Source organism: Lepidothrix coronata, unplaced genomic scaffold (genome assembly GCF_001604755.1).
Source record: "Lepidothrix coronata isolate B3197 unplaced genomic scaffold, Lepidothrix_coronata-1.0 Scaffold1, whole genome shotgun sequence".
In the NCBI taxonomy this organism is placed as follows: Eukaryota; Metazoa; Chordata; class Aves; order Passeriformes; family Pipridae; genus Lepidothrix; species Lepidothrix coronata.
The window spans coordinates 947,201-959,649 of NW_016690181.1; the positions used below are offsets into that span (position 1 = coordinate 947,201).

The 12,449-nt window shown below is 34.5% G+C and overlaps 1 protein-coding gene across 7 annotated transcripts in view; it reads left to right on the forward strand.

Moving 5' to 3' along the window:
- The window catches only part of TTBK2 (tau tubulin kinase 2), an 85,307-nt gene that overhangs the window by 34,835 nt on the left and 38,023 nt on the right, over positions 1–12,449 (forward strand). The gene's annotated exons all lie outside the window — the stretch shown is intronic.

Sequence of the window (12,449 nt, forward strand, 5' to 3'; positions counted from 1 at the left end):
CTGAAGTAATTCTTCAATTTAAGTTGTTTAGAATTTTTTGACAGTGCAACCCACATTTATAGAGTGCAGTGGTGGGGGGGAGAAAGACAGTGGTTTTGTTTGTATGTAGTAGTTCGAAATGACTGTTGTGTAGAGAGCAACCATACTGTTGGTGTTGCTTACTAATAAAATTTGTTAATATTTTCGTTAAATGTGCTATGTGCTTCTCCTTAAGGCTATCCTTCTAAGCTTCATTAGATTTGTTCAGCAGATCCTGCAAATACCCCAGGACAATGTAAAAGCATGTTCTCCAAAAACATAGTACTCTATTGGTAAAAACCGGTTCCATAGTTAAAACTGACTGGTTGACTGTTAGCTTTTTATAACCCTAATTTTGCTTTCCCTGTTAAACTGTCTTTATCTCAACACATGAGTTTTCTAGTTTCTTTGCTTTTGATTCTCTCCCCATCCTGCTGGGTGGACGGGTGGCTGTATGGGGCTTGGCTGCTGGCTGGGGTTCAACCACAGGAGGCTTTTGTTTGTTGTTTATTATAGACAAGTTTGTTTGTTGTCAGCTCATTTTCTTCATGAGGAGTTATGGTACCTCCCTAGACTTCTTACCTGAAAGAATAGTCAAAGTAGAGAACTTAAAATGAGAAAACCATCTGAACTAATTCCATGCCATAGTTCCATACTAAAGGATCTCCCAGAGATGCCTGTCATGCCTGTCATTTCCTAGCGCATCTCAGCGTCATTTTCAGAGGTGTTGTTCATCTTTGTACTACCCATCTTAATGTCAGATTCCATGGTGATTTAGCACCCTTCAGTTGTAGCTGCTTCTATCTGAATACTGTTTTGAAAAATGCAGATTTAATATAAAAAGCTTCTCAGAAGGTAGTATTTAAAAAAAAAAGGGTTTGCAACACTTGTAGTGCTTACTGTGTTTTTCATTGCATTTTGGAGTGTCACATATGGACTATCTTTTTCAATAATTGAGGAGCAAGCAGTTTTCAGCCCATTTCACTTTTTTTCCCCCAGTGGGATTTGTGGTAGCATGATTTTTCACCCTTGGATCAGATTGTATAAAATGACCTTTGGTTTGCAGCAGCCAGATAACAGTAATACTGATTTTGAAAGGAAAAAATAAAACTTCAAGCAGATATATTCTAATTCATCCACTAAGAGTATGATGGAATCTAGGAAACTGCTTCTGTAGGTATTAATGTCATCTTAATTCCCACATTTTTGTACCCATCCGAATCCCTTTTTCATTAAAAGCTTAAGCTTTTGAAGTCAGTAAGCAACAGCAGTTTTCATATGAACTACTGCTGCAGGATGCACTGATTTTTACATAACAAATAATTAAGAAGGGAAACAAATATTTCATGTGAATAATCAGTTAGGTTTTCCTCATTTATTAACTTGGGGGCCTAACCAGTGATATGTTATTTGGGTCATCCATTCCATCTGACTCAAGCTTTCAATATAAAAGAGGGCATGAAGTTAAAGAGCAGGTGAATTCCACCAGTTTTTCAAACTTGGCATACATTGCTATAAACTTAGAAGCATATGTTTTGTGTTTATAAAAACTAGTATCAAATTTTCTCCTTATTCTTCCTGGTTTCCCTGGTACTTCTGTTTTTGCCTTTTTTGCTTTTTTACATAAGCTTCTTTTCCCCCACTGCAGCTGAAATAGCCTTTTAAAGCCTCTCTCTAGAACTACATAATTTCTTCATTCAGTGATATCAGAACTCTATTTCAGAAAACAATGAAATAATACATTTCCAGTGTATTTCCCAAATATTTTAGTTGTAGTTGTCTTTATTTCCTTCCCTACAAAGGAAATGCACTTTCTAAGTCTTCTTTTTACACTGTATAGGTAGTAATCTGTTGTAAACTTAGTGAAGAGGGTTAGAATTGGTTATAAATGTAACACAACAGCTGTTAGAAAAGGACTAATCTTTTCTGGTATTCCATAATCATTATCCAGACTGTGATTTTAAAGTCAGTATTTTCTTTATGGGAAAATATTACCCCACTTTATAAACAGGGGTAAGAGTTCATTTCAGGAAATTAAGGAGCATTTTGAGGGACGATTTTATGTAATGAAAATATGTTCAAGGTTTATTAGTCTGCCCCAGTGTCTGAACATTCAGTCTAAATGTAATACCTTTATTGGTCATCTTAAAGACCCAGAGGTTTTACATTCTCTTGGGTTATTTAGTCAGCACAGACAATTTCCCATTTGTTCCAGGTATTAGCCTTAAAATTAATTAATTGCAGTTGCAGTTTTCTTATTATAGTGTCATTTTACTACATTCTACTTCAGTTGGTGAATCTTCAAAACTGAAAGGAAAGTAGATTAACATAAAATCTAAAGCAAAACCAAAGCTTTGCACACTTTTTCATGCTACAAATAGTTCTTTCTCAGAAATACTACTGGATAATAAAACATTTTTAACTGCTGATTTTGAAATAGATTAATTTCAACAAAGTTGTCCTGTCTTGCAGCTGTCTGAATGACTCTTCTTGTGAGGAGCTAACTTCAAAGAGAGAGGAATATGTCTGTTGTATCTCAGTAATAAGATATTTGTAAAATGTATGAATATATTGAAGACAGTAGAGAAGTGCTGCAGTTCATTAAGTTGTATGATCTGACACTGTAACCTGGTTAGAACGTGAAAGGCAGAAACAAACACTTATTGCAGCTTGTAAGTTTCTGAATGATGAGAGCAAAGTAATCACAAATGCGTATCATAGTGTTGCTTGGAAGGGTGTAGAATAATTCACACTTGTTTAAAAAGGAAAGCATGTGTAATTTTATATTTTCTATTCAATTTACTTAGCCTTGTTTTATTAGCTAAAGAACTTGAAGTCTCACTTAAATATGTCATAAAAACTTAAAACTTTTCAGCCAAGACCTTAAATGCAAATGGCATATGCTAGATGTAGGTAGTACCATCATTATGTATCTTAGAGTGCAGATGAAATGTATCTATTGTGCCACATTGTCGCTTCAAGAGCAAATAGAAAAAGGTATAACTCTTGCAGATAAGGTCTTTGGAAATGTGTTCAGTCTATTAAAATATAGTTCAGTATTTACAGTGGGTAGGTTTGGATCTGGGTTTGTTTGTTTGTTTGTTTGTTTTTCCTGTTCTTTGATTTGTACTCATTGAAGATCTGGAGGTTTAGGTTGGATATTAGAAAAAGGTTCTTCACCCAGAGTGTAGTTGGTCACTGGCACAGGCTCCTCAAGGAAGTGGTCACAGCACCAAGCCTGAGAGAGTTCAAAAAGCTTTTGGATGATACTCTCAGGCACATGATGTGACTCTTGGGGATGGTCCTGTGCAGGGGCCATCATGGGTTAGACTCCATGATGCTTGTGGGTCCCTTCAAACTTTGCATGTTCTGTGGTTCTGTGATGTTTTGACCACTTATACTTTTGTGAAAGCTTGAACAGTGTTACATGTGTAGCTGGGAATGGGATGAGGAATATGGAAAATTGGATAATAGTATGTGTGTGTATAGGCTTCTGAAACTAAATTTTACATGTTAGGGACATTATTAGGATACAGGTATTTGGGGTAGATGTAGAATTAAACGATAGAGCGGAAGTTGATAAGGAAACACTGATGGGTGGGAGGAGCCTTGTCTGGTGAGGGAAAAGATTGGAAGAGAGAAAATTTAGTGTGGGAAGGAGAATAAAAACTTCTGGGGATGATGTAGGCTTTTGAAAGAAAGAAGGATGAAACTTGGACAAGCAAATACATTGTTGGAGAGAGGAAGCCAACAATTGAATTAATAGTGTAGATAAGAATGAATTACTCCAAAGCAGGGTAATTAGAATTTAATTGTGGGGAGACTCTAATCATCAAGCAAATACATTTAGCAGGATGCAAATTTAGTATATTTATGAGATTTATAGTCTGCTGTTTATTGCTTTTTGAGAGTGCAATACCTACCATTTTGTTTGCCACTGTCTTAGAGATAGCCAAAGTAAATAGTACTAGCATCTGGTTTTTTTTCTTGAGACAAAGAATAAATGATTCTTTTTGGGTGTAAACCTAACTTCATAGAGCCTTCAATTTCTGTGTCTCTATTTACATGGTGAAAATGGAAAGTGAAGGTGTCAGCTGTGGTACAGAAATAGAAAACCTTGAGGGACAAAATCTGAAGGACATTTGCATTCTTAACATCATCAGTACTGCAGATAGCAGTTGTCATCACTCTTATTTTAAAGTGAACATTAGCCACAGCTGTTCTTTGAGGTACTATTAAATTTAATATAAAGAAAGCAAAATAAAAGAAAAAAAGAAGCCTATGATCTTTGCTGTTAGAGAGATTAACCTTTGAAAAATAATTTTAGGTCATAATTCTTTAAAAATCTACAAATTCAAATGTCATGTATTATCACAGGCCTGAGTTTTGTGGTCTTTTATTTGTGTGGATTGCAAATTCTAAATAACTACATTGTATTTGTTTTACAAAGAAGATAGTGTAACATATGCAAGCTGATGTGACAAAGCTAGGGAGTACCAATTAAAAACCTATCCACGAGTAGGTGATGTTTAGATAAAACCTTTTTATCTCAAACATCAGTGTTTTTCTACTCAGTATACATGTTTCACTGACTGGCAGGTTAGAGAATTGTTCAGATCAACAGCCAATCCCCTTTGTCTGATGATTTGGACTGACCAAAGGTAACTGAAGGAGAAAGCTCCTTTTTGTTCGATTTGGTACTTAGTTTGAAAGGTGGGCTTCCTCTTGAGAGTATCCTGATTAGTGGGTTGAAATGTGTTCTGAGGAGACTCTTTTGTGTATGGAACTGTTGTATTTTTGATAAATAAAGTTTTTTAGGTCAAAGGGAGAGTTAGCCTATGACTGCATTCCTCATCTCCCCACCTTTCTCCTGTCCTTCCCAGTGACTAGATTTTAGGTCATCCTTGAGTTGTTATTTAAACAAAACAAAGAGCTTCATCAGAGTTCTCACCATCATAGGGTTTAGCGTGACCTTAATTTCAAGTGTCTAAATTTTTCTGTATTTATTTGCAAATAAGTAAAAAAATAAAAAATTGCATTCTTTTTAACATACATTAAGGAAGTTTACAGTATTTTACATCTAACTCTACAGTTTGTTATTTTTTTTTAGTCTGGAAATTTAAAATCTTAAACATTACCAAGCTGGGAATTCCTGCTTTGAGAACAGCTAGAAAATGTAGTACTTTTTTTTCTGATATGTTTGGTATTAAAGCAGTCACAAAACTTACTCTCTGAACACTGACAAAAGTATTCCAATCCAAAGATGATAGCATATTGACCTGAATTTTCTAAGGCATTACTCATGCTCTTTACTGGTGACCTGTCAGCAACAAAAATTGTCTCTGACTTCTACTAAAGCAGAAGATACACCAGCTGCTGTACAGTCTGACCGTCAGAAAAATGCAGTGAAAGCAATTGTGAATGCAAATGTTTAGGTCTTTTTATTGTCTAGGGAAGGAGTTACAAATCTGTTCAGATCAAACAATGAACATATTATTCTATTCAGGTGTTTATGTACAAAATCAGCTAAGTGGTCTTTGCCTTTCTTCAGTGCCCTCAGGTTCTGAGGATTTCCAGCTAATTTTATCTTCAAATTTCACTTTAGGGTGACAGGTGGTGTCCTAGAAATGTACTTTAAGAAGCTGAATTCTTAAAAAAAACCCAAAACAAACACAAAGCCCCAAACAAACAAGAACCAATAAAAAAAAAATGAAAACAACACCCCCCAAAAAACCCAACCCTGCACAGAATGCTGCACAGAAATGTGTTGGTAGATAACAAAGCAGAGCATTGTATCTATTTTGAAAGCTTTGGAAGTCTTTTGTTCTTCAGTTAAGTACAGGGAGTGAAAGTATAATTTCCTCGTATATTCATATTTTCATTTTGTTTTTTACTTGCGAAAATTTGGGAATGGTTATACATTTGATTTACATGATGTTTCTTTTTAATAATATTCTTGATTATCTTGATTGCTGAGCAAGACTCCATCTTATTCTGCCTTACCTCCTGTCATCTTGGCAGAAGAATTGCAGATTGTTTATTTCTGTGTTTGGAAGAGAACATTGTTTTTATGGTACTGAAAGAGTGGAAGCTATATCCATTAAATACTTTTTATGATGGGAAAAAAGGTGGGATAGTGGGATTTTAAGAACTGGAGGAGCAATAGTAAAGCTACACTGCTGTAAGCAAAACTATCACTGCAAATCTTTTGTCCTCTCTGAAGACAATTTGGATTCACAGACTGTTTAAAGATGGATTGCTTATATATGCTTCTCAATCTTCTTTTCAAGTAAATGCTTTTATAGCAAACATTGATATAACTTTAAGAAAAAAAAGACTCAGAAGTGGTCCACAGATAGTATTGACTAAAACTGGTGCAGTTTTCTTTGTTTGCCTCAGTGCCAGGATTTGTGTTAGTAACTATTGAATGATACCTTGACTGCATGAATTTATTATGAATAAGAGTCTGTATACTGGAAGTTGTTCAAGAATAGTTACTGAACATTGCATTCAGATTAAAATCTGGATTGAAATGATACTGCTTATTAAGTTTAATTAATTGACCACCTCTCTTTGCTTCTCTTCAGCACTTTGTGCAAGAATTCAAGAGCTGGGACTGTAAATAAGTAATAGATTTGTACTGAATTTGCTGTAAATCAGCAGAAAGACATAGAATGAACAAGAATTCATAAGCAAAGGAATATTTAAAAATGTTAGTGTGTAAATCTTAATTTATTTGAATAATGTTGTTGCACTGATTGTGTGTTTTGCAATTAGCAAAATCAGTTCAGCTATTATGGCACAAATAAATGTAAAAGAAGGAGCAATGGGCACGTATGTGATATAATTCAGCCAAATTAGAATGCAGTAAACTCCTGAAATTAGAGTTGAAAACTATTTACTGTATGTTCTTTGTTTGTAAAATAAATATTTTTATTAATAAATAATGATTCAAAAGTAGTGTTGGAAGAGAGGACAGGAGTAATTTTTTGGAAACCTGACTATCCTTTCCTATGATAGCCCCCTTCTGCCTTTCCATGTTCATTAAATTAAATTTTGTACATTTTGCTAAAGAAATGATCTAAAGAACAAATATTTTTAGAACTATATTTTCAGTTTTTCTTCACTGAATTTGCATCAGTCAGACTACATTATATATACTTCTGGAAATAGGTGAGGTTTGCAAGATTCCATTCTAAATTCTGAACTAAGCATTTGATAGTTGATAGCTTTTTAAAAAGTGGACTACTTGAAAAAAAAGCTTGTTTCAGTAAATGAAGTTCCGCTGAAGAGTCTAAGATGACATATTACAACTTTATATTTTCTTTAAAACTTTCAGTTCTATAGAAAAGAAGTTACTGTATAATATCACAGTCATTCAGTGCAAGATGTAAACATATAAGGTCTTTTTTCAAAAGGCTATAAATGCTCCTCTAATTTTTTCTCTTATGTCCTCTAAGTCATCAAAGACTGGAACCTACTTATTTTTTTTGCTTAAATACCAAGAGAAACTGTACAAGGTTGGTTATTTGCTGAAGAGACTAAGTCAAGAGCCCTTTGTTTAATTGGTATATAAGTAATTTGCATGAGTTGAAAGAATGATGACATTAGTCATTTGAGGTTCCATTTCTGAATTAGGGATAATTTTATAGGTAAGAAAAGGGAGTTAATTTGGAGAGATTTGTGCAGACATTATTTTTAATAGATTACAATAACTATTAAACTGTTAGGTTTCCAAAGTTTTTGAAGTAATGCATTGCTATGATACATGTACCAGTGACAGATCTGTGTAGCTATGATATATCTGTGTTATACCTACCAGTGTAACACTAATTATTGTCTGCCATAACCTCCTTCAAGGACATAGAGGGATATTACTTAAGGCACAATCTTATAGAGTATATATGTAGCATTTTCAGCATCCACTGAACATGATCCTTGCAAGTTTGGTTGTATTACTGACACACAGACAGCTGGTGTCTAGTGTGTGATAGTACAAGGTCAAAAAGACAGGCAGTGAGTTAATGCAAAAAATTAAAAAAGAGCATTATCAATTGACTTGGTGACAAAAGTAGAATGGATATATGACTTTCATGAGGTCTGACGTTTTGTAACATGTCAATTGAATAATCTTGCAACAGTTAAATAAAAAACTTTAGAAAATCATGTGTGGTTATTTGTTTGGGAGTAAGATTCCTTGTGACCTGGCGTTTGGGATAAAAAATAAAATAGAATACACAATACTAATGCCCTGCCTGAAGGAACAGTTGAGAAATAGTTGAGATACGAAAAATGATTATAATAAAACACTTTGTAATTGTTAGGGTCTATTGGGGGTTTTTTCTACTTTCCTGTAGTGTGCAGAACACTGATTTTGTTTCGAAACAATCATTAAAAAATTTAACTTAGAAATTTAATTTAAGCAGTCTGAAATGTCCTGTATAGTTGTTTTGTATTCTGATTCAGCAGTTCCTTTATTTTCTGTAGAACTAATAGATGCTCAGAGGAATAGGCCGTAACAGCCTTAAAAAAAACCAAAACAAAAACCAAACAAAAAAAAAAAAGAGAAATCATTTTTCTGCTGAGATTCAATCTTATTTTTGAAAGAAATTATTCTATGAATGGTGAAACTTATTATTTTGTGCTTCCCTTATGCCCTCCAAATGTCTTAGTATTTGCAGCTTCATACTACACCCTCCTTCCCTGACCAATACATGGTTGCACTTTTGGGACTAGGCATGTACTTACTTGCCATCTAAAATTAATGCTGGTTGACCAACTCAGTGGTGTCTCTTAAGATGGATGTGAACCATTTTAATTGAATTTTAGCTGCCTATCTCTGTGTCAATTTACTAATTTGAGTTCTGTCTTTAATCACCAATTTTCGTTAAACTTGCAGGAACTGGAAGTCTTTGAGAGCTGTGCTATTTGTCTGAAATTAAAAGCTATTGTGGTGGAAAGACAGATGGTTTGGTCCAGTAAGATTTGTTTCCTGATGAAAATAGAAGCAAACCAAAATTGAACTGGAAACTTTAGTTTCCAGTTCTTTCTGAGCTATGAGCTAAATTCTCTGCTGAGTTATGAAAAATTATTTTGTTTAGTTTAAGAAGGAAAATGTGTTATTTTATTGTTGTGGTTTAACCTCAGCCTCTTGCTCATTTCCCTCACCCCTCTTCTGCCCCTGTGGGATGGAGAATTGGAAAGAGGGTATATTTATGTACATTAGTTTGCTTGAGATGTTTTGCTTTCCATTCATAGTTGACATAAGTCTACTACTTGAAATAGTCTACCTCTGGATTTATGCAGCTCTTTAATATATGGTGTAATTGTTATCATTATAAATACTTAATAAGACGTACAAAATAATTAAAAATTAAGGTATTGGTTCTCCAATCAGAACTCTGCTAAGAGCACAGAACTTCTCATAGTGCAGAACAACGGTAAAATTTTGACTTACAGAGATAAATAAAACAATATTCTGCCCTCTGGGGAAATTCTCTGCCAGAGCATAGCTGGTTTATGTAGAGTCTTCCTCCTACAGTAATCTCTGCTTCAGCTCATGGTATAAGAGGAAGAAGAAAGACTGCATGGGGCAAAGCAAAAATAGACATGGCAGATTTATCTTGTGTGTTTTTTCGCTGCAGCAAGTTGGAGACAGACACTTAGTAGGTTGTTACCATCTCCAGCCCACCAGACTTTTTGTTTGCTCATGAATCAGCTTTGGAACGATCGTCGTTTTCAGCTTAGTGCATCACATTGGCTGAGTAAATACTCCAGATTGAAAACTGAGTAGCTCAGGAGCTCGGTTTATGTATCAAATACTGCTGTCTTGGAAATGGTGATGCTCTTTATAGCACATGTAGTAGGAGTTAATTTTCATTTGTCACCACATGTCTGTTAGAACTCACAATAGCAAAATTTAATTGTACTGTTTAGATGTTAACTCAGCTTGTTACCCAGCTTCTGGTAGCATAGGATCACACAGCTGCAATCAGTTTTTGGAAATCACATTTCTTTAGGTAGATCTGAGTCTAAGTAACGTGTTATACCAATAACTATAGGAAATGGGTTGATAAAGACTTATAAGTGCGAGTACTCAATTAATAGTGTCTGATGTGGATTTTAAGATAGAGCTGACTGTGTGGGTTTGAAGAACTGTATATGCAGTGAAAACTAATTAAGATGTATAATACATTTTTATGGCAATTGTATTTCAACTACTTCATCTTTCCTTACCCAGAAGATCCCTGAACTTTTCATCTATTTTTAACTGGTGCTAAAGCATGCTGGGCATTACAGTAGATTGCAAAGCCTATATCCCCCAGAAAGGTGGGATTGGAATGTGAGTTGTTGAAGCTATTTGGTATGAAAAAATGTTTGAAAAAATCGGAACTGTGCGTAGTTCCAATCATGGAAATATATTCCTGGTGGCCATAAGAACTAGGAAATTGACTTTTTAAAGAAAAAAGATAAAAAAGGAGGATTCTTCTGCCTTAAACAAAGGAAAATAGGGGTAACATAGGTGGCTACTTCTCTACTCACCCCCCCATGTCCTTTTGAACTCAACTTTAGAGGCAGCACTGCTGGCTTCTCAGTGCAAAACCTAGAGGTACTAAAGAATACTCAGTCATTGCCTGATTGATAGGGAGAACCATGGTGTGTGTGAGATATAATGTAAAGAATCAGTATTGGTTTATTTTTTCATGTTTGTTATCTATTTTGCACAAATGCAATAAGTTAAATTTTTACTCTGTGTAACGTTTCCAGTGTTGTCCAGAACAATAAACCCAGAGCATTTATCTGGAGACACTGAACTAAGGAGAGTGATTTGCTTCCACCACACCCCTCCAAAGAAGCCACATTTGCAGACAGGTTTGTAAGCGTAGTGTCTCCCAGGAATCTGCAAACCTGTGTGCTTAGAGGAAATAGTTCACTTTTCTAGGAACTCCTATTTTCCTGCATCTAGTTTATCTGAGACATTGTCAAGTGTTTCCGGGGCAGGGCCACCTGCAAAGAAATCTGATGTTACATTTAGAAGTACCTTTATGAGTAGAAAAATTCACCATGGTCATCGAATCTGCTTCATGTGCATGTATCTTCAAAATAATTTATTTTAACCAAAATTTGAAGAGTTTAATGACAGTAATCAAAACTGAGACAATCCTGACTTTCAGATCACTACCTGAGTTAATTATATTAGAAAAACTTTTTTTAATGTAAACTGACCCAAGCAAGGTACAAGTTTGTTGAAGATTTGCAAAATATGTTTTGGAGTTGTCTTGAAACAAAATAAGATGATCAGTAATAGCAGAGGAGAATTTTTATTTGAAAAAAATGCAGTGAATCATCCATGAAGTTGCTGTTATCGCCTATAGTATTTCTCTTTTGCTTCATGAGATGGTGTGAGATGCACGAAGAGTTCTGAAACAGCAAATGCTCAGAAGTCTGTATGTTCTATTCTGAATTAGTCAAACTTGATTTAACCTACAGAGCCATCATTCACTTTGATAGTGACATGATAGAGTTATTTTATTCTTGTTGTGTGGCATTGTAATACCACTATTAAATGGTGACCAGATGCGTTACTAATTTTATTGTGTCTTAAAATATAACAGAGTTACATATGCTTTTAAGTCAGATTCATAGAAACTATACTTTAAGGCAAGAGGGAGTAAAATGCTTTAGATATCCTCAAGTAAATAATTCAGAATTCGCTTCATGATAAGCTCATAGATAGAAGCACTAATCATGCTTTTTTTTTCTTCTCTTTCTTTTTACCCTTTCCCATCCAGGTGATTCTCAGATAATTGAAATCATCTTAGGACTAGTAGAGATGGCAGTGACTTTAACATTCAAAGGCATTTGAATGGGTACATAATGAAATTCCTCATATGGACTTTTCTCCCCCAGGACAGAACTGAAATAAGTCAGATTGTTGGGTTTTGTAAACTGAATGGGATAATTTAGTTTTCATATGACATTTCTTAGTCTTTTTTTTATTGCTTTGTCCAGCAACTGAAGCATTTTTGTCCTAGTTATCAAGTAGGAATTGAAGTTGTTATGCTAGAATAAAAGCCTCATTTCATCCTAATTTTCATATTTTTCATTATTTTCAGAAGAATGGAAATATTTAACTTAGTAAAACTGAATATAGTCATTCCTTTTTAACATTCATACCAGACACTGATGATAGTAAGCATTTGATTTCATCTTCTGAAACTATATGCTCTTGAGATCTGTGTAATTTGTATTTTCAACTGTTTTAAAGTTAAGCTCTCAGTGCCCTTTTGGAGAAGTGCTATTCATTAAACTGCATCTTTTTGTAAATTTATGTGTATTTTGATTGTCTTGGCAGTGATACTATATTATTCTTACTTGCATGGTTTGCCAACCTGCACAACTACTAAGAAGGAGATTTAAGTGCTTTTTTT